The sequence below is a fragment of the Chiloscyllium plagiosum genome, unplaced genomic scaffold (genome assembly GCF_037043375.1).
Source record: "Chiloscyllium plagiosum isolate Xiang-an unplaced genomic scaffold, Cpla_swu_hap1 HiC_scaffold_45, whole genome shotgun sequence".
NCBI lineage: Eukaryota > Metazoa > Chordata > Chondrichthyes > Orectolobiformes > Hemiscylliidae > Chiloscyllium > Chiloscyllium plagiosum.
The window spans coordinates 14,737,394-14,763,068 of NW_028270183.1; the positions used below are offsets into that span (position 1 = coordinate 14,737,394).

Here is a 25,675-nt window from a genome sequence, read left to right on the forward strand (position 1 = left end):
GAGGAAACCGGAGGAAACGCACGCAGACACGGGGAGAATGTGCAGACTCCACGCAGGCAGTTGCCCCAGGCTGGAATCGAACCCATGTCCCTGGCGCTGTGAGGCAGCAGTGCTAATAGTACCTCCCTTATAATTTAACCCTGGTATTGTTCCGGTGAATCTGCACTGCACAACATCCAAGGCCTGGATTCTATCTTCCCAAAACGAAAGGCATTTCTCTCAACATTACTTCATTAATCTCCTTGCGCAGGCTCTTGATGCAGCCTGAGATCCTCAAAGGTCTGTTATAATAGCAGTGGATGTTCGATCCACACTGTGCCCATTGGACCAACCACTACCTCTTGTGTACTGTAGTGATGGAAGTTTTTAGCACATCGGAGGAGTGGGGCTTGTCAGGCAGGCCTGTAGGGTGGGGAGTGGGGCCCAGTACTGCCTGATGGCCAGGCTCCAAGTTGGAACAGCTGCGATGGCTGGGACTGTGCTTGAACATTTGAGAATTTGGCAGCAAGCGTACTATTAGAAACCATTCCATCTGTTGCTCAACAGAGCTCAAAAATTATAGAGACAGAGTCCACTACAACTGGAAGGCACTGAGGGTAGAGGTATTGGGAGCAGGGTGAGACATGAGGGAGTGCATGTGGTGAGGGAGGGGTGCACAGTGAGACCACAATGGATGAAAAGTGATAAAATATCAGGACCCAATTCCCCCCCCACCATGTTTCTGCACCATGTGATGGAAGGTTCCAGATGTTTGACTGTGACCTCTGATCTCAAAGCAAGGAACGTTTACTTACTGTAAGAACAGATCTCACCCTTTTTTTTGCAATTTCTTTGCACTCTGTTATAGAGGAACAAGAGAAGGAGCTGCATTTTTACAAAGTATCTCCCACAAGCTTCAGGCTGCCCAAAGCACTTTATAACCACTGAGGTAATTTTTTCCAGTGTGGACACTGTTGTAATGTTAGAAAATGTGGCCATCAGTTCACGCACAGCAAGCTCCCACTAACAGGAATGTGGTCTTGACACCCCCTCTCCTTTTCAGAAGAGAACCCTTAGGGGAGGCTGTTAGTAAAATGGAGAATATCTATGATTAACAAATAAGCAAGTTTAACAATCACACAACACTAGGTTATAGTCCTTCTTTCATGTGTAAATCACAAAACCTTTTTTTAAAAAGTTGCATTCTCAGGTTAGCTGTTAACAATGGTGATAGCTAGACAAATGAAGAAGTGAAACTATCATGGTATTCTATCAAATGAAAGGCTTAACAGATAATCAATTTTTCAAATGTATAATTTCAGTTCCATCACACTGTAAATTTTTGCTATAAATGCTGTGTGTTAGGAATTGAGCCCTCCACTATCACCTGATGAAGGAGTGACGCTCCGAAAGCTAGTGCTTCCAATTAAACCTGTTGGACTATAACCTGGTGTTGTGTGATTTTTAACTTTGTACACCCCAGTCCAACACCGGCATCTCCAAATGAGCAAGGATTTCCTGTGGGACAGTCCCTGTATCTAATCAATGCTTACTGGGCAACAACTCGCATTTACATAGAGCACAGCTTTCCAAATGTTTCCCACTGTGATCCCATTCAGAGGCTTAAAAATTGGCGCAGAACTCCTAAGTGAACGTGATGTGGAAGGAAAGGGGGTTGTGTGGAGGTGGGGGGGGAGGTCTGTGGGAGCAGAGTGGGACTGGGGATCCTGTGGGGGGGGAATGTGCGGAAGGGAGACCTGGAAGAAACGGGTTGGGGCAGGGGGATCTGTGGGAGGACGTGAGAGAGAGGGATCTGTGAGAGGGAATAAGGGAGGAGGATCTGTGAGAGGGAGGGGGAGGGGGATCTGTGAGAGCAGGTTGGGGGAGGGAGTTCTGTGGGAGCAGGATAGGGGAGGGGGATCTGTAGAAGGCAGTGAGGGAGGGGGTTCTGTGGGAGTGGAGTGGGGGAGGGGGATCTGTGAGAGGGAATGAGGGAGGGGGATCTATGAGGAGGTGGGTGATCTGTGAGTGCGAGGTGGGGGAGGGAGATATACAAGAGTTCTTTGGGGGAGGAGGATCTTTTAGAGTGAGGTGGTGGTAGGGATCTGTGAGAGCGGGGTGGGGGAGGGGGATCTGTAGGAACAGGTGGGGAGAACCTAGGGGATGGGGGCCTGAGGGCAACTGTTGGAAGTGAGGTGGGGTGGGGTTGGAGAGGCGCACCTGTGGATGAGGGGTGGGGGAGGAGGGCCTGTGGGTGAGGGGGAACCTGTGGGAGTGGGAAGAGGGTGGGGTTTCTGAGTTAGAACTCCCTCAGAATTCCCTCAGAATTCCCTGATGTCCATTCCAGTTGCTGACCTTACCTCAGGGAAGCTCTGATTTAGAATCAGGGACCATTCTCAGATCCTTCGCTGAGGGAAGATCAGTCTTTGTCATCCACCCTGATTACCAGGCCCAACGCCTGTTTACTGACCAATTGCAAGGGGCAGTTTCCAAATAGACTGTGAAAATCAGAGGCAACTACTTTGAGATGTTGCAGAGTTGAAGGACTGTCTGTGAGAGTGCTGCCAATGAAAGGGTTACTGAGTCTGGCATTTGGCACTGGTGTTGTTGGCAGAGAATTTAAATCCTCACAGTCAGAGACAGAGCAACAAGAGCAACAGTGGAGAGCTCTCCACACGCATTCCTCTGCCCCACTCTCCAGATGCATCAGCCCCTCTCTTTTTCAGTCGATTTGTTTTTACTCATTTATTTCTTTGATCCTTATCATCGGGGGCGGGGGTTGACCCCTGGTGAGTAGCTCTCAGAGGCGCTCCCAATGAGTGGTTCTCGGAGGGACTGCGGTGAGTGGCTGAGGTTCTGCTCTCGAAACCCAATCAGAATTGATTCGCCTGTGGTCCATTTCAGACGCGATAACCTCAGACTGCCCCCTCCAGGTAAGTGGAAAAACCCAGGGTTTGAGATTTTGGCAAAACTCTTTCCAATACTTGCCTGAATAATGTAGGCAGCTCAACGATTGCTCCTGGTACTGAACTGGCTTTGACAGTACCCATTGACACCACCTGTACCCATTGATACCACCTGACCACCAGCTAGCACCTGCCCTCTCGTTCAGATGCTCTCTGATCGACGTTGGCTTCAGGTTCCTATGGCCTCCAATTCCAATCGTTGTGTTTCAGGTCCACTGCCCTTCCATACCTCTTTCAGTTGCCCAGTAGAACTTTGTTCTGTTGACCGTGTGTCCTATGTCCTTACCCCCACACCCAACCCCACCCCCAACCTTCCCTCCTTCCCTGGCAGCGCATACCCTAACCCATGCCCAACCTTCCCTCCTTCCCTGGCAGCGCACACCCTAACACACCCCCAAACTTCCCTCCTTCTATGGCAGCCGTGCCAACAGCCTCAGAAGATTCTCTTCCTGAGTGGGCGTCATGATTGGTTGGCGAGCTCATGGCACAGTTATGGTGTCACTGGGCTAGCCCGTTCAGAATCCCATGGTGACATTCTGGGTTCAAGCCCCACTCTGGCAAGGGGGGTGACATTTGAATTTAAAAATCTTGAATAATGACGACCATGTAGCCATCCTCATTAAAAACCCATCTGATTTTTCTTTCACTAATGCCTTTTAAAGAAGAAAATCTGCCATTCTCACTTGATCTGATCTTCACATGTCTCTGGACGCACAGCAATTTGATTGACTCTTAATTGCCCTCTGGGCATTTAGGGATGGGGCTACTAATGCCAGCCAAATTCTCTGACAGTAGCATCCCATGAAAACAAGTTGCACTGGTGACTTTGACTCAGTTGCTCTGGATGCCTGTACTATCTATGTCTCTGGACTTAACCTCTCAGGCAGTGTGTGTCATTGTGTTGCTGTACAGATTCCTTACACAGGGAACCCTGTTCAGAAATGAAACACTGCTCCAGTCCAGTTGTAGTGAGGTTACTGAATCACAGTTCCTGTGAAATATTGGGAATTGCCTGAATCCATCACACCACAAATTTGGTCAATCTCTCAGGGCGTCAGTCTACCAGGCCATGGCGTGATCAATTCACGATAGTATTGAAGGAGACACTTCAGCACATTGATTCTGTGCTGGCTGTCTGTGGAGTAATTCAGTTAGTTACGTTCCTTATAGCCCAACAGGTTTATTTCCATCAAGAGCCCATCTCATTTTTTTTTAATCATTGATAGACTTCACTTCTGCCTCCACTCCCTCCATGGGCATCAGTTTCCAAGTCAGTCCAGGGTGGGGGATGTGAGCGGGTGGGGGGTGGTGGGGAGGGTATGGGGGGTGGTAGTAGGGGTGTAGTGGGGAGGTTTGGAAAGGGTGTGAGGAGGAGGTGTGGAGGGGCTGGATGGGGGCTGTGGTGGGGAGATGTGTGGGGTGTGGTGGGGTGAGAGTGGACAGCTTTGAGAAATTGCAGATTAATCAAATCACAGAGAAAGTTGAGATTAGCCCTGGAAAGTGGGAGTAAGGTTGCTATTCCAGATTTGGATGCAATGGTGGGAACATAGGATTTACTTGGAGCAAGTCTTGTTGTTGTTTATGAGTTGCGCTGTTGTTGCAACTACTCTTCTCTCAAGCTATTTTGAGGACTTGGGAGATTTACTGCGCATTCCACATCCATTGTTTTGTCAGTAAACATAATGTTGGATAACATGAAGTTAGTGTGTTACAGCGAGGGGGATGTGCTCAGATCAGCACTGGGCTCTGTGTTGCATTTAAGAACGCTATCATTACTGAAACTGCAGGAAGTAATAATTAGAGCCTGTGGGCGTCATCTTAGACAATGCTCCTTTCTGAGTCCCGACAGCAGTGAGGTTGCCTCTTCAGTTTCTCTTCAAAGTGGAGTTAAAGGGAGCTTGAATAAGGAGACTAATGCAAACCTTGGAAGAAAGCAGCTTGCTAATATTAGCCATTCGGCCCATCGAGAGCGCTTTGCCATTCAATGAGATCACGGCTGGCCTGATCATCCTTGACTCCAATTTCCAGCCTTTTCCCCCACATTCCTCGATTCCCTTACTGACTAAAAATCTGTCTCAGCCTTGGATGTACTTACTGAAAAAAAAATGCCTGTGGGTGAGGGGAAACCTGTGGGAGAGGGAAGAGGGTAGGGGCAGTGGGTCAGGCAGCATCCATGGAGAGAGGGCAAGCTAACATTTCGAGTCTAGCTGACTCTTCATTAGAGCTAATGTCAAGTGTGGAGAGGGCAGCATTTATGCAATAGTGGGGCGGGATGGAGTGCTGGGGGCAAAAGGGTGTGGCTAGTTCAGATTAAGTGATTGGAATGTGAGAATGGCAGAATAATAATGTGTCTAACTGCCAGACTGGAGAGAGCAGACAGTCCCATTGGGATGATGGGAGGGAAGAGAGGACATGGTGACAGACAATGTAACGAGTGAGAATACACTTAACTTTCTCAGCCTCAGCAGCCTTCTGAGGTAAAGAATTCCACAGATTCTGTACCCTCCAAGAGAAGAAATTTCTCCCCATCTCCAGTTTGAGTGGGTGACTCATTATTCTGAGATTATGCTCTCTGGTCTTAGAGTCTCCCACAAGAGGAAAGCACTTTTCTCCATTTACCCTCTCAAGCCCACTAAGAAACTTATCTCTTAGACTCACAAACTCAGATTAGTATAAACCCAGTACCCTCAGCCTTCATAAGCAAATCCCTCCAACCCCCAGAATCAATGTCATGAATTTTCTCTGCCCAGCCTCCAATGCAATTGTATCTTTCCTTAAAGGGACCAAAACGGTTCACAATATTCCAACTGTGATCTGACTACTGAATAGTTTTGGCAAGACTTACGTTCTGACCAAGGGTCACTGGTCTCTAAATGTTAACTCTGTCTTCTCTTCACCCTTCAGGCTCTCTGCCTTTATTCCTGACGAAGGGCTTTTGCCCGAAACGTCGATTTTACTGCTCCTCGGATGCTGCCTGAATTGCTGTGCTCTTCCAGCACCACTGATCCTGAATCTGGTTTCCAGCATCTGCAGTCATTGTTTTTCCCTTCTCTCCACAAATGCTGAGTTTCTCCAGCAAATTCTGTTTTTGTTTCATACCTCCAGTATCGCAGTTCTCTGTTTTATTTCCCTCTAAACTATGAACTTGGATGCTAGCTTTCTTTGATCTAGCCGTTTAAATAATATTCCTCCCGTCCACTCGTCCTGCCAAAGTGCCCTGTCATTTGTCCGATCATCCCAATTGATCCAATCAGAATTTGTTGTGTTTAGTTCTTGCCCCTCCCCCATCATGATACTGAGGCCTATGGCTCAGGACGCAGTAACGTCACTCCCAGGTTGGTGAACTCTCAGTTGGCACAGAGATTGAGGTACCCCAGTTGGCAGCAGGGGAATAAATGAGCCAGAGCGTCCCCTCCTGCTCAGTGTGTACCCTACCCCCCCATCTGAAAAGTGCCAGACCTGGCTGTCAGCTGCCCTTGGGTTTGAGTCCTGTCCTGGCAGTAGTTCTTGCTCTTTTTCTGCACCACACACAGACAGACCATTCCCCCCTCCCCCTGCTGAAAATGGATATCAGGAAGGAGTTACGCGCAGCAGGTGCCACCCGGGGGCCACAGAACCAGAACAGTCAGCACTTAATTCCATCCCAACCACATGCACTGTATAAAACATTTCCAAACACCTCTAATCTACAACAAAAGGCAGGCAGAACCCAAGCGCTGGAATTGAGTTGATGTCAGCTTAGCATTATTTAATAGAGAAGACCTGTGCACAGCCAAGAAAACTCTCCATTTTTCCCCTTCTCAAATTGAGCTGTCTTGGATGTTACTCTACAGGTGCAGACCCTCATGAGGGAAATGGGGAGGGTCACAATCCAAATGGAAAAACACACCATTTGAAAGCAGGATTGGTATCATCCATGTGAGGCCTTCATCACAGGCAGAAAATTGTCTACACTTACCGTCCACATGCACACATACAGGGTGGATGCTGGAGAGATAGCAGCAATTACAAATGGAGCAGTACCCCAAATGGAGTCACCAGTGAAAGTCACTGTCTGTTGAACTGTTGCCCAGAGCAAATAGTGTCTGTGGAACTACACGCCAGTGAGAATAAGAGTCAACGGAATTGTACCCCAGTGTCTGTCAGTGGAATTATACCCCGATGGGAGTCAGTGTTTCTGGAGCTGTACCCATTGAGAATCTGCCCCAGTGGAACTGGACTTCTTGAGAGGCAATCCCAGTTGACTGTAGAACTGTATCCAAGTGAGACTCAGTCCCGTGGAACCACACTCTGGTAAGATTCATTGTCTATGGAACTGTGACCCGTTGACAGTGCCTATGGAACTGTATTCCAGCTGTAATCAATTAATGCAGCACACACAAACACTGGGAATCAGGTCTGGGTGTTAACTAAATTAACAAGTATCTTCCCTACAACTTTTGATCTGAACATGAATGAGTTCATCCAGTAAATGTCCCACATCTGTTGAGACGTGCTGAGGGCACCTGGGGAGTGAACTCAGAGAAACCAGAGTGAACGGGAAGTCTTCCATATCTCAATGTGTACTTTCTGGATTTTCACTGATACACAAGTCAGAGAAGTGATACATAATCTGATTGTGGTTTCTCTCCCCTGTAGGGAGGAGGGGAAGAGAGTCAATACTTCCTGTTTCCAGATTCCTGTAGCAAACCAAAATTAGATTTCATATTTGAGAGTCAGTCATTATTGGCATTTCAGGGTTTGAAAGGGAACATGGACATGTTCTGTCAGTAGATTGCCCTGAGGTCTGCAGGATTCGCAGATTAATCTCCAGGACATGATGCTGAGCAGAACACAGGAGAAACCATAGGAGGGGGTAATGATTTTTCAAAAAGTGTGCTATCTTTCAGTTTCCAAACACATTTTCTTTTAATTGGTCAAAAGGAAATCGGAAATGCGGTGGATGGTAGTTTGACAACAGTCAAGGATTATCCCAATGCATAACAAAGAAGCAAGTCACAATCCAATGATTGTGGAGGTGCAGGCTCTGTAAGGATGTGCTTTTCCAACAGGTAATGATTGGGGTAAATGGATGGTTGGTCATGTGACCAACCTCCCAGGACCATTCCAAACAGACTTGGCAACTACAGCCTCCCATCACAAGCAATGCCTTATATTTTTCCCAGTTCCATTGTCTGCTTAAAAAGACAGAAATTACAGCCTGATGTGACTTTAGCTTCGAGTTATCTGTTGAGTGTTGGTTTTAGTTATGTCTTGAATTTCAGTCTGTCTAAGAAAATTGGGCTACATTTAAATTTATTGGAAAAACAATAATTTTAAGTCAGGGCTATGGATTCTCTAAAGCTAGCCAGTGTAAACAGTACTGAGCACTCATTCACTACTCAAATCAGGAATGTTAATCTCGACCATCATCCAAGATGCCATCTTGCCTCTGGTGGGTTCAGAAGTTCCCTATCTTCAGAAGAGCAGGGGAGAGTTCACTCTGGTGTTCCCTTGAACGTCGGAGGCTGAGGAAGACCTTTATAGAGGTTTAGAAAATCATGAGGGCCATGGATGAGATGAATAGTCAAGGTTTTTGTACATAACTGGAGGGCCTAGGTTTAAGGTGAGAGGGGAAAGATTTAAAAGGGACCTGAGGGGGCAACTTTTTCATGCAAAGGGTGGTGCATGTATGGAATGTGCTGCCAGGGGAAGTGGGAGAGGCTGGTAAAATTGCAATTTTTTAAAAGGCATCTGGATGGGTATATGAATGGGAAGGGTTAAGAGGGATATGGGCTAAATTCTGGCAAATGGGACTAGATAAATTTAGGATACCTGGTCGGCATGGACGAGATGGGTCTGTTTCTATGCTGTACAGCTCAAGGGCCTGGCCAATATTTGTCGCTCAACACTTATAAAAAATGGATTACGGGTGGTCATTACCACATTGCTGTCTGTGGGATCGTTCTGTGTGCAAGATGGTTGCTACATTTCCTCCATCGAAGAAGTGATTGCACTTTGAAAGTATGTCAAGCACAATGGGGCACCCAGAGATCATGGAAGGTACTCTAAAACACCATGCTCTTTCTTTCTAAGCAAATACCGCCACTGAGGATTGCTATTTATCATCATTTGTGGGATGGGAGCTTTGCTAGTAAGGCCTACATTCATCATCCATCTCTAATAACTCTTTTTCATAGTTAAAAATCAACCATAATGTGTGGGCCTGGAATCACAAGTAGGCCCGACCAGATTAAGGATGGTATATTTCTTTCACCAAAAGGCATTTGTGACAATCACTGATAGCTTCATGATTTGAAGGTGCTGGTGTTGGACTGGAGTGTACAAAGTTAAGAATCACACAACACCAGATTGTAGTCCAACAGATTTATTTGGAAGCACTAGCTTTCGAAACGCTGCTCCTTCATCAGGTGTTCTCCACAACCACCCAATGAAGGAGCAGCACTCCGAAAGCGAGTGTGCTTCCAAATAAACCTGTTGGACTATAACCTGGTGTTGTGTGATTTTTCATCTTGATAGCTTCATGGTCATCATTACTAAGACTATGTTTTTAAATTCCAGATATTCTTTCTGAATTTATTGAATAAGAGTTCCATCAACTACCAGGGTCCATTTGCAACTGTGTCTAAAATAACTTCATAAAGGCCAATATTCCCATCACCAAGTCCGTCTTTATTTACACATGCACAGTACATGACACTGACACAGCTAACTCAGAGTTGGCTGCTAGAGTGAACAGAACCCCAACACCTCTGTTTATATCTGTCAGCCAGGGCTCCCTGATTGGACCCAGATTAACACCCCCAATCAGGGAACTCATATTCTATGAGATCCACCTGACTGACCTCAGAATAATGACTCCAGTGTCCAGCATGTTAACCTGGACCTTTGGATTGCTAGATATTACCTCTGCACCACCTCCTCAGGAGAAGGCATCATGTTGCTCAGACGTTCCCTGATCCTTTTGCCATGCTGAGATGGCAGGTATCGGTCCTGGGAAATGTTGCATTTAACTCCCTGAAGCTTGTTCTGGCATTTGATGTCACCATAACTGATCTGCAAACTAACTGCATGTATTGTGAGAGAAGCTGTCTGAGACGATTTCCCCTCCTTGCTCCATAAGTCTAAATTCCAGGCAATGCAACTGACCTCAATGGGTTTTGGTTTGCAAAAATATCAGATCATGTAACCAGCATGATCAACATGGACAGGCCTAGAAACTGGGAGCAGGTGTGATTGGATTGGATTGCATGGGGCATCACCTGAACAGGAAGCCAGAGCGTTAGCTGGGAGTAGGTTTGTGGATCCTGTTAGCCTAGTTTAGTTCCCAGATAAGCAAAGGATTTTATACTGGGCCTCTCTGGTTGAGGGCATTGAGGGGAGTGTATGAGGGAGGATCTGAGAAGTGGGAGGGTTTGATCACAGCTGGTATGGACATTCCCAATTCCACAGGAAACAATTTTAAAACGATAATGCATTGTCTTAAACGCACCTTGCATGTCCCTGAAAACTAAAGTGGACATGGAGAAGATGTTCCCACATGGAGGAGTGACTGATAAAGGGTTATGTGTTATCAATATAAGACAGTCACCAATTACTCAGGGAATTCAGGAGACACCTCTTTACTCAGAGAGTACGTGCAGACGTCGCAACAACTTGACGTGAAAGGTGTAGATCCACTTTATGGAAAGTTGGGTAAACACATGAGGGAGAAAGGAATAGAGGTTGTGTTGCTGGAGTGAGATGGTTGTGGGGTAGCGTAGAGTCATAGAGCATGGAACCAGACCCTTCAATCCAACCATGTTGATCATAATCCCAAACTAAACTCGTCCCACCTGCCTGCAGTTGGCCCATATTCCTCTGAACCTTTCCTATTCATGAACTTATCCAAATGTCTTTTAAACGTAAGTGTACCCGCATCCATCACTTCTTCATTCCATAAACAAACACTCTCTGTAAAACGTTGCCTCTTGTCTCCTTTTTATATCTTTCTCCTCTCACCTTAAATGTTCGCTGGTCTTGAAATCCCCCATGCTGGGGAAAAGACACCTGCCATTCCCCTTATCTCTATCCCTCATGATTCTATCAACCTCTACAAGGTAATCTTTCAACCCTCTACGTTCCTGTGAAAACAGTCCCAGCCTATTTTTAGATTTCAAACCCCTCCCCATTCCTGGAAAATCTCTTTAGAACCTACACCAGCTTGATAATACCCTTCTGCTATGGACCAGGCCAGACCCCCTCAAAACACTTCAAGAAGGTAGCCCAGACCTTCTCGTTATTTTGAGCAGGTGTAAAGTGAATATTACAGGAGTGATGCAGTTGATTAAAACTCCTCGGTTTTAATCAAAACAGAATTTATTTACAGAGTACCAAATGAAACACAAACGGAAGAGAACAGAGTACAGAATAACAACCAATCCGAAAACCCAACAAACTATCCCAACTTAATGATATTCCAAATTCCTGCAACAGTCCCCATAAATATCCCCTTGGCAAAAAGGTATAAGCAGACGCAGGTTCTTACAGGAGAGAGAGATGGCAGAGAGGTTTAACACGGACCCGCCTTCCACTGTAGCTGTTTCTTTGGATTTCCCGGCTTAACCTGACCAGCAGCTCCTGAACAGCCAGACTGCAAAAACCAAAACAAACCAGAGAGAACCTGAGCTGGCTGCTCCCCTTTCATTGTACAAGTGATGTTTTTAAACTTAAAAGCTTCTTCAAGTAAATAACCCCAGACATCTCAGAACCCATGATTTTATGACCCCTCTGGGAAAAAAAAAGCAAGGACAGCATAACCTTGTTAAAGGAGCAGCATTGTCACACTTCCGATAACAGGGTAACCAGAACTGGGCACCACTCCAGAAGAGGCCTCACTAACGTTCTATACATTCTCAACATGACATCCCAACCCCTATACTCAAAGGTCTGAGCAATGAAGTAAAGTGTGCTAAACACCATCTTAATCACCCTGTCTATATGACGCAAACGACAAAGAATTGTTTACCTGAACCCCTTGGTTGCTCTGTTCTACAACACTGCCTGAGGCCCTACTTTTAATTGTATAAGTCGTGCCTTTCCTGAGCCCATTGATCAAGTGGTAATGTCATAAAGATGTACAGCACAGAAGCAGACTCTTCGGTCCAACTTGTCCATGCTAACCATGCCTAAATTCATCTAGTCCCATTTGCCAGCACTTGACCCATATCCCTCTAAACCCTTCCTAGTCATATACCCATCAGATGCCTTTTAGGTGTTGTAATTGTACTAGTCTCCACCACTTCCTCTGGCAGCTCATTCCATACACGCACCACCCTCTGTGTGAAAACGTTGCCCCTCAGGTCCCTTTTATCTTTCCCCTCTCACCTTAAACCTATACCCTCTAGTTCTGGACTCCCCCAGCCCAGGGAAAAGGCCTTGGCTATTTACCCTATCCATGCTCCTCATGATTTTATAAACCTCTATAAGGTCACCCCTCAGTCTCCAACGCTCCAGGGAAAACAGCCCCAGCTGATTCAACCTCTCTCTGTAGCCCACTGGACTGGGAGCGCTGAATATCAGCTAGTAGCCTAGGTTCAAATCTCATCATGGCAGCTGGTGGAGATTGAATCCAATTAATAAGTTTGGGATATTAAACTGGTCTCAGTGATGGTGGTTATGAAGCTGTGATTGTTTGATGTGAAAACCTGCCCAATTCATATTGGTGGGGTCTAGCGAAGGAAATCCACCATCATTCTCTGATGTAGCCTCCATGTGACTCCAGACCCACAGTAATGTAGCAGAGTCTAAAAATGACTGAGAAAGCCATTCAGGAGTAATTAGGGACGGGCAACAAAATTATGCTTTCCAGTGATGCCCACATCCCTTAGAAAAATAGTGATGAGAAGGGAAGAGTCTTATGTAGGTAAGATAAAACCACCAGCCTCGATCTGTTTATAGACGGTGGGTTTTATACAGTTTGATGCAGTGTTTCTCCTGTGTATTCCTCACTTCAGATTTTCTCTTACAATATGCTGATCTCATTCTCTGATGACGCTGCCATCCTCCATTTAGCTGCACACTCTCTGTTCTATAATTAAACAATAATATCTGTAATCATACCATGACCTCTCTGATGTGCATCATTTTGTCAGTGGGATGCTAATAGGTGCGATTAGTCAGGTGAAAGGACACCGTGTACAAGAAAACTGGGAAAATGGACACGTTCTTACTGACTGGAGCTTGCATAGTGCGGTGTCTGGTAGTGCAAAGTGGAAATACTGCACAGGTACTTACGCTGTGGCTGTATTTCTAAAGCTTGCAAGGATGAGAGTTGATCATAGACATTCACAGCATGGAAGGAAGCCATTTGGTCCATCGTTTCTGTGCTAGTCAACAAAGCCCGAACTAATTGGGTGGCACAGTGGTTCAGTGCTGCTTTACAACATGAGGGATCCAGGTTTTATTCCAGTCTCAAGTGACTGTTTGTGTGGGTTTCCTCTGGGTGCTCTGGTTTCCTCCCACAGTCCAAAGATGTGCAGGTTAGGGTGGATTGGCCACGCTAAATTGCCCATTGTGTCCAGGGATGTACTGGCTGAGGTGGATAGGCCTTGGGAAATGCAGGGATGGTGTGGGTCAGGGTGGGATGCTCTTTGGAGGGTTGTTGTGGTCTTGATGGGTCAAATGACCTGCTTCCTCACTGTAGGGATTCTTCAGTAATTCCATTTTCCAGCTATTTCCCTGGAAGTCTTCATGCCAGGGAGTAGCAAGGGGTCATGGTCTCAGAATAAGGGTCGGCCATTTCATATGGAATAAGGTGAAATTTAATTCAGTCATAAAAACCGAAAGAACTCCATTGCTATAGATCAGAAATTGCTGGAAAAGCTCAGCAGGTCTGGCACTATCTGTGGAGAGAAATCAGAGTTAACGTTTCAGGTCAAGTAATCCTCCCTCGGAACTTTAATTCAGTTATGGATTTTTGGAATCTTCCACCTCAGGGGACTGTGGATTCCCAATCACTGAGTGCACAGGAGATTGGTTTTTGGACACGAGGGGACTTGAGAGACGTGGGCTGATTCCTACACCCATTTTAGATATTTTGCTGTTTCACCTAAACAGCTTCAGTTTAACAATGTAGAATAAAATGTAGAAAGGCTGTTGATGTTAGGCTTGTGAAATAAAAATGCTACAGTGAGAGGGTGGGTAAGTGGAGCTGAGTCCACAAAAAGATCAGCCATGGCTGGAGGGGCCAGATGGCTTACTCCTGCTCCTAGTTCTTATGTTCTTATGCTACAGGCCATACATACAAGCCAGTCACAACCAATGTAACCAAGCAGAATGTGGGAAAGTTTCTTTATCCAGAGGGTGGTGAGAATATGGAACTCACTGCTACGAGGTGTATTTAAGGTGAACAGCATTAATACATTTTTGAGGCTGTTTAATAGGTTTTAAAATATCAACTGGTTTAAATCCTGTCTCCTTTCAGCGATGATCCAGCACTCAGGGAGCAGACATTCCAGCCTGGCAGATCTGCGACCCAGTCAGTGATCCACTGGTGGAAACAGATGCTAAGGGAGTTTGTGAGAGATTGCCCAGTGTGTAACTTCGGAAGGGAAGATTGTTCTGCTCAGACGGGTCTGCTTCACTGTATGAGCCCAGACGCTGAAGTGTACCTCCCGCTGGTCAGTACGGATTTACCAACATCCTTCTCTATTTGACAAGACATATGAGCGGCGTCTGTCTTTAACAGATAGCAGGTATCAGGCACTCAAGACACTACCTAATGATAAGATGGTGGTTTTTGAAATGTATAGCTGGAATATAATGCCCCAACCCACATCCCTTTATTCTCCGTCTAATGCCCCCTTCTGCAACATGTTCTCTATGTCTACGTCCCTTTCCATTACACGCCTTGCTCTTTGCTGCTTAAATGCCAGTTTTCATTAACGTGCTCACTGTCACTCTGTCCCTCTCTACCACGTGTACTTTATTTTGAGTCCCTCTCTCAAAGCATCCTCTGTCTTCACGTCCACTCTGTGCCCTAGCCTCTGTGTCCTTGTTTGTATAAATGCCAGTCTCTGTAAAGTGCCCTCTTTGAGTCTCTGTCTGTAAAAGCTGCCTTTCTGTGCTTGCCTGCCTTTAGCTGTAATGTCCTGTCAGCTGTTTCTATTTAACCTGAGTAAAAATCTTGAATTTGTACAATGTCTCAGAATGTCCCAAAGTCCTTTCAAAGTGCAGTCAGAGTTATATAAGCGAAGAATTTGGAACCAAGATCCCACAAGTAGCAACAAGTCTGGTCTTGTTTTTCAGACTGGAGGCCTGTGACCAGTGGAGCACTACAAGGATCGGTGCTGGGTCCACTATTTCGTCATTTATATAAATGATTTGGATGTGAACATAGGAGGTATAGTTAGTAAGCTTGCAGATGACACCAAAATTGGAGGTGTAGTGGACAGCGAAGGTTACCTCAGATTACAACAGGATCTGGACTAGATGGGCCAATGGGCTGAGGAGTGGCAGATGGAGTTTAATTTAGATAAATGCAAGGTGTTGCATTTTGGGAAAGCAAATCTTAGCTGGACTTATACACTTAATGGTAAGGTCCTCGGGAGTGTTACTGAACAAAGAGACCTTGGAGTGCAGGTTCATAGCTCCTTGAAAGTAGAGTTGCAGGTAGATAGGATAGTGAAGAAGGCGTTTGGTATGCCTTCCTTTATTGGTCAGAGTATTGAGTACAGGAGTTGGGAGGTCATGTTGTGGCCGTACAGGACATTGGTTAGGCCACTTTTGGAATATTGCGTGCAATTCTGGTCTCCTTGCTATAGGAAGGATGTTGTGAAGCTTGAAAAGGTTCAGAAAAGATCTACAAGGATGTTGCCAGGGTTGGAGGATTTGAGCTCCGGAGAGGTTGAGCTGTTTTCCCTGGAGCGTCGGAGGCTGAAGGGTGACCTTTGAGGTTTATAAAATCATGAGGGGTATAGATAAGATAAATAGACAAGGTCTTTTCCCTGGGGTGGGGGAGTCCAGAACTCGAGGGCATAGGTTTAGGTTGAGAAGGGAAAGATATAAAAGAGGCCTAAGTGGCAACTTATTATGCAGAGGGTGGTGAGTGTATGGATTGCGCTACTAGGGGAAGTGGTGGAGGCAGGCACAATTACAGCATTAAAAAGGCATCTGGATGGGTATATGAATAGGAAGGGTTTGGAGGGATATGGGCGAGTGCTGGCAAGTGGGACTAGATTATATTGGGATATCTGGTCGGTATGGATGATCTGGACCGACAGGTCTGTTTACATGCTGCATATCTCTATGACTCTATGATCTAAGACAATCCTTCATGCTGAAGAACACCCGAGTGAACCTTCTCTAGATTGCCTCCAATGTTAGTATACGTGCTCTTAGATAAAGTGAGGACTGCAGATGCTGGAGATCAGAGTTAAGAGTGTTGTGCTCAAAAAGCACAGCAGGTCAGGCAACATCTGAGGAGAAGGACAATCAATGTTTTGAGCATAAGCCCTTCACACGCCCAAAACGTTGATTCTCCTACTCCTTAGATGCTGCCTGACCTGCTGTGCATTTCTGGCACCACACTCTTAGATAAAGTGACCAAATATTCTAAATGTGGTCTGACTTAGTCTTGTACAGTTTTAGCAAGACCTCCCTATTTTAAACTCCAATCCCTTTGAAATGAAGGACCTCTTGTCTTTGACCTGCTGAGCTTGGGTGCTGGCTTTTTGTGATTCAGATTATTGCTCAAGGGAGCTTGCTGTGCATACATTGGCTACAATTCAAAAGTATTTTGTGGGGTGCAAACTCCTTTTTAGCAACTCGAAATGGTGAAAGGTGTGACAGTAATCTTTCCTCCTTATAAGCCTCTTCCTGCTGTGGTCTATCCTTGGAGCCTTGCTATAAATGCCAACTTGTCGATCATTTCAAAGAACATCTCTGGGACACCCACACCAACCAATGCCACTGCCCTGTGGCTGAACACCTTAACTCCCCCTCCCACTCTGCCAAGGACATGCAGGTCCTGGGCCTCCTCCACAGCCAAATGCTAACCACCCGACGCCTGAAGGAAGAACGCCTCAGCTTCCGTCTTGGGACCTTCCAACCATGCGGGATCAACGTGGCTTTCATCAGTTCCCCAAGTTCCCCTCCCCCCACCTTATCCCTGTCCCAGCCTACCAAATTGGCACCACCCTCTTGAACTGTCCTATCTGTCCACCTTTCTTCCCATCTATCCACTCCATCCTCCTCTCTGACCTATCACCCAAGTTCATCTACCTATTGCATTCCCACCTATCTTCCCCCAGCCTCACCCTCCATCCCATTTATCTATCAGCCCCCTTGGCCCACAAGCCTCATTCCTGATGAAGGACTGAAACCCGAAACATCGACTCTCCTGCTCCTCGGATGCTGCCTGACTGGCTGTGCTTTTCCAGCACCACACTCTTCCACTCTGATCCCCAGTCCTCACTTTCTGCCAGTGGTGATAAATTTATCCTTGTTAATGGTTTGCATGAATGCCAGATGTCAAGTGAAGGCCTGATACCAACTCGGTTATGTCTGCGAGGGAGTTAATATTACTGTGGGACTTGACGGGACATTCTGGAAAATCCAATGAGGCTGCAGGGCAGTTAGCGAGAGAGGGCTGAGCCAATGATAAAATGGAGGCGAGACCAGGCATCTACTGCACACCTATCTGCAGCGTTAAGCCTCCTCAAAGCCTTATTGTTTATTATCCTTCCAGATGGATTCAGTCCCCACACATGGTCTGCAAATTCCTTAAATACATTGGAGCTTGTTGGAGTGTGCAATTGTTTGTCTGTCAGCAATAGCAGGAATGTGAGGGTTGATAGTCAAAAGGAAAAAGAAAGTCCTGCATTTAAATAGCATCCTTCATGACTGCTGGGCACCTCAACGTGCTTTCCAGCCAATGATATACTTTGGAAATATAGCAAATGATGTTATTTAGGAAATGAGGCAGCCAGTACATATGCAGGAAGCTCCCAAAATAGCACTCACAATCATAGAAACCCTCTAATACAGAAAGAGGCCATTCAGCCCATTGAGTCCACACCAATACTCCGAAGAGCATCCCGCCCTAACCCTGTAACTCTGCATTCCCCACAGCCAATCCACCTAACCTGCACATCCCCGGACATACAGCTCAGGGTAATTTAGCACGGCCAATCCACCTAACCTGCACATCCCCGGACATACAGCTCAGGGTAATTTAGCACGGCCAATCCACCTAACCTGCACATCTCTGGACATACAGCACAGGGTAATTTAGCACGGCCAATCCACCTAACCTGCACATCCCTGGACATACAGCACAGGGTAATTTAGCACGGCCAATCCACCTAACCTGCACATCTCTGGACATACAGCACAGGGTAATTTAGCACGGCCAATCCACCTAACCTGCACATCTCTGGACATACAGCACAGGGTAATTTAGCACGGCCAATCCACCTAACTTGCACATCTCTGGACATACAGCACAGGGTAATTTAGCACGGCCAATCCACCTAACCTGCACATCCCCGGACATACAGCTCAGGGTAATTTAGCACGGCCAATCCACCTAACCTGCACATCTCTGGACATACAGCTCAGGGTAATTTAGCACGGCCAATCCACCTAACCTGCACATCTCTTGACATACAGCTCAGGGTAATTTAGCACGGCCAATCCACCTAACCTGCACATCCCCGGACATACAGCTCAGGGTAATTTAGCACGGCCAATCCACCTAACCTGCACATCTCTGGACATACAGCTCAGGGTAATTTAGCACGGCCAATCCACCTAACCTGCACATCCCCGGACATACAGCTCAGGGTAATTTAGCACGGCCAATCCACCTAACCTGCACATCTCTGGACATACAGCTCAGGGTAATTTAGCACGGCCAATCCACCTAACCTGCACATCCCCGGACATACAGCTCAGGGTAATTTAGCACGGCCAATCCACCTAACCTGCACATCTCTGGACATACAGCACAGGGTAATTTAGCACGGCCAATCCACCTAACCTGCACATCTCTGGACATACAGCACAGGGTAATTTAGCACGGCCAATCCACCTAACCTGCACATCCCTGGACATACAGCACAGGGTAATTTAGCACGGCCAATCTACCTAACCTGTACATCCCCGGACATACAGCACAGGGTAATTTAGCATGGCCAACCCACCTAACCTGTACATCCCTGGACATACAGCACAGGGTAATTTAGCACGGCCAACCCACCTAACCTGTACATCCCCGGACATACAGCACAGGGTAATTTAGCACGGCTAATCCACCTAAGCTGCACATCCCCAGACATACAGCACAGGGTAATTTAGCACGGCCAATCCACCTAACCTGCACATCTTTGGACTGAGCACCCAGAGGGCACCCACGCAGACATTGGGATAATGTGCAAACTCCGCACAGGAATCTAACCCGGAAATCTGGCGCTGTGAGGCAGCAGTGCTAACGTCTAAGCCACCGTGCCATTGACCTGATTGTCTGCTTTTGTGATGCTGATTGAGGGATAAATGTTTGCCAGAACAATAATGTGAATGCACTGGCTCCTCTTCAAAATAACCTCACAGGACTTTCAATACCACCCAGAGTAAAAAGACAGCTTTTTCCACAGTGCTGCACTCCATTAGCTTTGGTTTGTGAGCCCCAGCTGTCACTTACTTTCACTCACAGCATTGCTTTCAATATTTCCCGTGATCAGGAGAGTTACCATGAGAGGCAGAAGTACCTAAAGGAGTATCAGAGTGTGGATTTATATCAAAGTGTTACAGTGAGGGATGTGGGGAATATCAGGGAGGGTTACAGTGAGGGATGTGGGGAATATCAGTGAGTGTTATAGTGAGGGGTGTGGAACATATCAGGGAGGGTTGCAGTGAGGAGTGGGGGGTATATCAGAGACTTACAGTGAAGGATGTGCGGTATATCAGAGAGTGTTACAGTGAGGGGTGTGAGGTATATCAGAGAGTGTTACAGTGAGGGGTGTGAGGTATATCAGAGAGTGTTACAGTGAGGGGTGTGAGGTATATCAGAGAGTGTTACGGTGTGGGGTATATCAGAGAGAGTTACTGCGAGGGGTTGGGGTATATCAGAGAGTGTTACAGTGAGGGGTGTGGGGTATGTCAGAGTGTTACAGTGAGGGGTTGGGGTATATCAGAGAGTGTTACAGTGAGGGGTGTGGGGTATGTCAGAGAGTGTTACAGTGAGGGGTGTAAGGTATATCAGAGAGTGTTACAGTGAGGGGTGTGAGGTATATCAGAGAGTGTTACAGTGAGGGGTGTAAGGTATATCAGAGAGTGTTACAGTGAGGGGTGTGAGGTATATCAGAGAGTGTTACGGTGTGGGGTATATCAGAGAGAGTTACTGTGAGGGGTTGGGGTATATCAGAGAGTGTTACAGTGAGGGGTGTGGGGTATGTCAGAGAGTGTTACAGTGAGGGGTTGGGGTATATCAGAGAGTGTTACAGTGAGGGGTGTGGGGTATGTCAGAGAGTGTTACAGTGAGGGGTGTGAGGTATATCAGAGAGTGTTACAGTGAGGGGTGTGAGGTATATCAGAGAGTGTTACAGTGAGGGGTGTAAGGTATATCAGAGAGTGTTACAGTGAGGGGTGTGAGGTATATCAGAGAGTGTTACGGTGTGGGGTATATCAGAGAGAGTTACTGTGAAGGGTTGGGGTATATCAGAGAGTGTTACAGTGAGGGGTGTGGGCTATGTCAGAGAGAGTTACAGTGAGTGGTGTGGGGTATGTCAGAGAGTGTTACAGTGAGGGGTGTGAGCTATGTCAGAGAGAGTTACAGTGAGTGGTGTGGGGTATATCAGAGAGTGCTACGGTGAGGGGTGTGAGACATATCAGGGAGGGTTACAGTGAGGAGTGGGGGGTATATCAGAGACTTACAGTGAAGGATGTGTGGTATATCAGAGACTGTTACAGTGAAGGATGTGCGGTATATCAGAGAGTGTTACAGTGAGGGGTGTGGGCTATGTCAGAGAGAGTTACATTGAGGGGTGTGGGGTAAATCAGAGAGTGTTACAGTGAGGGGTGTGGGGTATATCAGAGAGTGTTACAGTGAGGGGTGTGAGGTATATCAGAGAGTGTTACAGTGAGGGGTGTGGGCTATGTCAGAGAGAGTTACAGTGAGGGGTGTGGGGTAAATCAGAGAGTGTTACAGTGAGGGGTGTGGGGTATATCAGAGAGTGTTACAGTGAGGGGTGTGAGGTATATCAGAGAGTGTTACGGTGTGGGGTGTGGGGTATATCAGAGAGAGTTACAGTGAGGAGTGTGGGCTATGTCAGAGAGAGTTACAGTGAGGGATGGGGGGCATGTTAGAGAGTGTTTCAGTGAGGGGTGGGGGGTATTTCAGAGTGTGTTTTATGAGTGGTGGGGGGTATATCAGAGTATTATAGTGAGGAGTGTGGGACATATCAGAGAGTGTTACAGTGAGGGGTGTGGGTTTTATCAGAGAGTGTTACAGTGAGGGGTGTGGGGTATTTCAGAGTGTGTTACAGTGAGGGGTGTGGGTTTTATCAGAGAGTGTTACAGTGAGGGGTGTGAGGTATATCAGAGAGTGGTGGGGTGTGGGGTATATCAGAGAGATACAGTGAGTGGTGTGGGGTATATCAGAGAGTGTTACAGTGAGGAGTGTGGGGTATATCAGAGAGAGTTACAGTGAGGGATGGGGGGCATGTTAGAGAGTGTTACGGTGTGGTGTGTGGGGTATATCAGAGAGAGTTACTGTGAAGGGTTGGGGTATATCAGAGAGTGTTACAGTGAGGGGTGTGGGCTATGTCAGAGAGTGGTGGGGTGTGGGGTATATCAGAGAGATACAGTGAGTGGTGTGGGGTATATCAGAGAGTGTTACAGTGAGTGGTGTGGGGTATATCAGAGAGTGTTACAGTGAGGAGTGTGGGGTATATCAGAGAGTGTTACGGTGTGGTGTGTGGGGTATATCAGAGAGAGTTACTGTGAAGGGTTGGGGTATATCAGAGAGTGTTACAGTGAGGGGTGTGGGCTATGTCAGAGAGAGTTACAGTGAGGGATGGGGGGCATGTTAGAGAGTGTTTCAGTGAGGGGTGTGGGGTATTTCAGAGAGTGTTTCAGTGAGGGGTGTGGGGTATTTCAGTGTGTTTTAGTGAGGGGTGGGGGGTATATCAGAGGAGTGTTACAGTGAGGGGTGTAGGGTATTTCAGAGTGTGTTACAGTGAGGGGTGTGGGTTTTATCAGAGAGTGTTACAGTGAGGGGTGTGGGGTATATCAGAGAGTGTTACGGTGTGGGGTGTGGGGTATATCAGAGAGTGTTACAGTGAGGGGTGTGGGGTATGTCAGAGAGTGTTACAGTGAGTGGTGTGGGGTATATCAGAGAGTGTTACAGTGAGTGGTGTGGGGTATGTCAGAGAGTATTACAGTGAGGGGTGTGGGCAATGTCAGAGAGAGTTACAGTGAGTGGTGTGGGGTATATCAGAGAGTGCTACGGTGAGGGGTGTGGGACATATCAGGGCGGGTTACAGTGAGGAGTGGGGGGTATATCAGAGACTTACAGTGAAGGATGTGCGCTATATCAGAGACTGTTACAGTGAAGGATGTGCGGTATATCAGAGAGTGTTACAGTGAGGGGTGTGGGCTATGTCAGAGAGAGTTACAGTGAGGGGTGTGGGGTATATCAGAGAGTGCTACGGTGAGGGGTGTGGGACATATCAGGGAGGGTTACAGTGAGGAGTGGGGGGTATATCAGAGAGTGTTACAGTGAGGGGTGTGAGGTATATCAGAGAGTGTTACAGTGAGGGGTGTGAGGTATATCAGAGAGTGTTACAGTGAGGGGTGTGAGGTATATCAGAGAGTGTTACGGTGTGGGGTGTGGGGTATATCAGAGAGAGTTACAGTGAGGAGTGTGGGGTATATCAGAGAGTGTTACGGTGTGGTGTGTGGGGTATATCAGAGAGTGCTACGGTGAGGGGTGTGGGACATATCAGGGAGGGTTACAGTGAGAAGTGGGGGGTATATCAGAGAGTGTTACAGTGAGGGGTGTGAGGTATATCAGAGAGTGTTACAGTGTGGGGTGTGAGGTATATCAGAGAGTGTTACGGTGTGGGGTGTGGGGTATATCAGAGAGAGTTACAGTGAGTGGTGTGGGGTATATCAGAGAGTGTTACGGTGTGGTGTGTGGGGTATATCAGAGAGTGCTACGGTGAGGGGTGTGGGACATATCAGGGCGGGTTACAGTGAGGGGTGTGGGGTATATCAGAGAGTGTTACAGTGAGGGGTGTGAGGTATATCAGAGAGTGTTACAGTGTGGGGTGTGAGGTATATCAGAGAGTGTTACGGTGTGGGGTGTGGGGTATATCAGAGAGTGTTACAGTGAGGAGTGTGGGGTATATCAGAGAGTGTTACGGTGTGGTGTGTGGGGTATATCAGAGAGAGTTACTGTGAAGGGTTGGGGTATATCAGAGAGTGTTACAGTGAGGGGTGTGGGCTATGTCAGAGAGAGTTACAGTGAGGGATGGGGGGCATGTTAGAGAGTGTTTCAGTGAGGGGTGTGGGGTATTTCAGAGAGTGTTTTAGTGAGGGGTGTGGGGTATTTCAGAGAGTGTTTTAGTGAGGGGTGGGGGGTATATCAGAGTATTATAGTGAGGAGTGTGGGACATATCAGAGAGTGTTACAGTGAGGGGTGTAGGGTATTTCAGAGTGTGTTACAGTGAGGGGTGTGGGTTTTATCAGAGAGTGTTACAGTGAGGGGTGTGGGGTATGTCAGAGAGTGTTTCAGTGAGGGGTGTGGGGTATGTCAGAGAGTGTTACAGTGAGTGGTGTGGGGTATGTCAGAGAGTGTTACAGTGAGGGGTGTGGGCTATGTCAGAGAGAGTTACAGTGAGTGGTGTGGGGTATATCAGAGTGCTACGGTGAGGGGTGTGGGACATATCAGGGAGGGTTGCAGTGAGGAGTGGGGGGTATATCAGAGAGAGTTACATTGAGGAGTTTGGATTTTATCAGAGAGTGTTACAGTGAGGGGTGTGGGGTATATCAGAGAGTGTTACAGTGAGGGGTGTGGGGTATGTCAGAGAGAGTTACATTGAGGAGTTTGGATTTTATCAGAGAGTGTTACAGTGAGGGGTGTGGGGTATATCAGAGAGTGTTACAGTGAGGGGTGTGGGGTATGTCAGAGAGTGTTACAGTGAGGGGTGTGGGCTATGTCAGAGAGAGTTACAGTGAGTGGTGTGGGGTATATCAGAGAGTGCTATGGTGAGGGGTTTGGGACATATCAGGGAGGGTTGCAGTGAGGAGTGGGGGGTATATCAGAGACTTACAGTGAAGGATGTGCAGTATATCAGAGACTGTTACAGTGAGGGGTGTGAGGTATATCAGAGAGTGTTACGGTGTGGGGTGTGCGGTATATCAGAGAGTGTTACAGTGAGGGGTGTGAGGTATATCAGAGAGTGTTACGGTGTGGGGTGTGCGGTATATCAGAGAGTGTTACAGTGAGGGGTGTGAGGTATATCAGAGAGTGTTACAGTGAGGGGTGTGAGGTATATCAGAGAGTGTTACGGTGTGGGGTGTGGGGTATATCAGAAAGAGTTACATTGAGGAGTGTGGGGTATATCAGAGAGTGTTACGGTGTGGGGTGTGGGGTATATCAGAGAGAGTTACAGTGAGGGATGGGGGGCATGTTAGAGAGTGTTTCAGTGAGGGGTGTGGGGTATTTCAGAGTGTGTTTCAGTGAGGGGTGGGGGGTATATCAGAGGAGTGCTACAGTGAGGGGTGTAGGGTATTTCAGAGTGTGTTACAGTGAGGGGTGTGGGTTTTATCAGAGAGTGTTACAGTGAGGGGTGTGGGGTATATCAGGGAGTGTTACAGTGAGGGGTGTGGGGTATGTCAGAGAGTGTTACAGTGAGGGGTGTGGGGTATATCAGAGAGTGTTACAGTGAGGGGTGTGGGCAATGTCAGAGAGAGTTACAGTGAGTGGTGTGGGGTATGTCAGAGAGTGTTACAGTGAGGGGTGTGGGCAATGTCAGAGAGAGTTACAGTGAGTGGTGTGGGGTATATCAGAGAGTGCTACGGTGAGGGGTGTGGGACATATCAGGGCGGGTTACAGTGAGGAGTGGGGGGTATATCAGAGACTTACAGTGAAGGATGTGCGCTATATCAGAGACTGTTACAGTGAAGGATGTGCGGTATATCAGAGAGTGTTACAGTGAGGGGTGTGGGCTATGTCAGAGAGAGTTACAGTGAGGGGTGTGGGGTATATCAGAGAGTGCTACGGTGAGGGGTGTGGGACATATCAGGGAGGGTTACAGTGAGGAGTGGGGGGTATATCAGAGAGTGTTACAGTGAGGGGTGTGAGGTATATCAGAGAGTGTTACAGTGAGGGGTGTGAGGTATATCAGAGAGTGTTACGGTGTGGGGTGTGGGGTATATCAGAGAGAGTTACAGTGAGGAGTGTGGGGTATATCAGAGAGTGTTACGGTGTGGTGTGTGGGGTATATCAGAGAGTGCTACGGTGAGGGGTGTGGGACATATCAGGGAGGGTTACAGTGAGAAGTGGGGGGTATATCAGAGAGTGTTACAGTGAGGGGTGTGAGGTATATCAGAGAGTGTTACAGTGTGGGGTGTGAGGTATATCAGAGAGTGTTACGGTGTGGGGTGTGGGGTATATCAGAGAGAGTTACAGTGAGAAGTGTGGGGTATATCAGAGAGTGTTACGGTGTGGTGTTTGGGGTATATCA

The 25,675-nt window shown here is 47.2% G+C and overlaps 1 protein-coding gene across 7 annotated transcripts in view; it reads left to right on the top strand.

Moving 5' to 3' along the window:
• kank2 (KN motif and ankyrin repeat domains 2) overlaps positions 1 to 25,675 on the top strand; it is a 173,802-nt gene that overhangs the window by 36,813 nt on the left and 111,314 nt on the right. For 2 of the 7 annotated variants that reach the window (XM_087983392.1, XM_043694828.2), the window contains exon 2: positions 14,410 to 14,605. The exons of 2 other annotated variants lie outside the window; for them this stretch is intronic. The gene's annotated coding sequence lies outside the window, so the exon portion shown is untranslated. Of the gene's footprint in view, positions 1 to 2,716; positions 2,913 to 7,018; positions 7,239 to 14,409; positions 14,681 to 25,675 lie in introns of those variants that run through there. 3 more of the 7 variants (XM_087983391.1, XM_087983389.1, XM_087983393.1) reach the window with 3 other exon arrangements.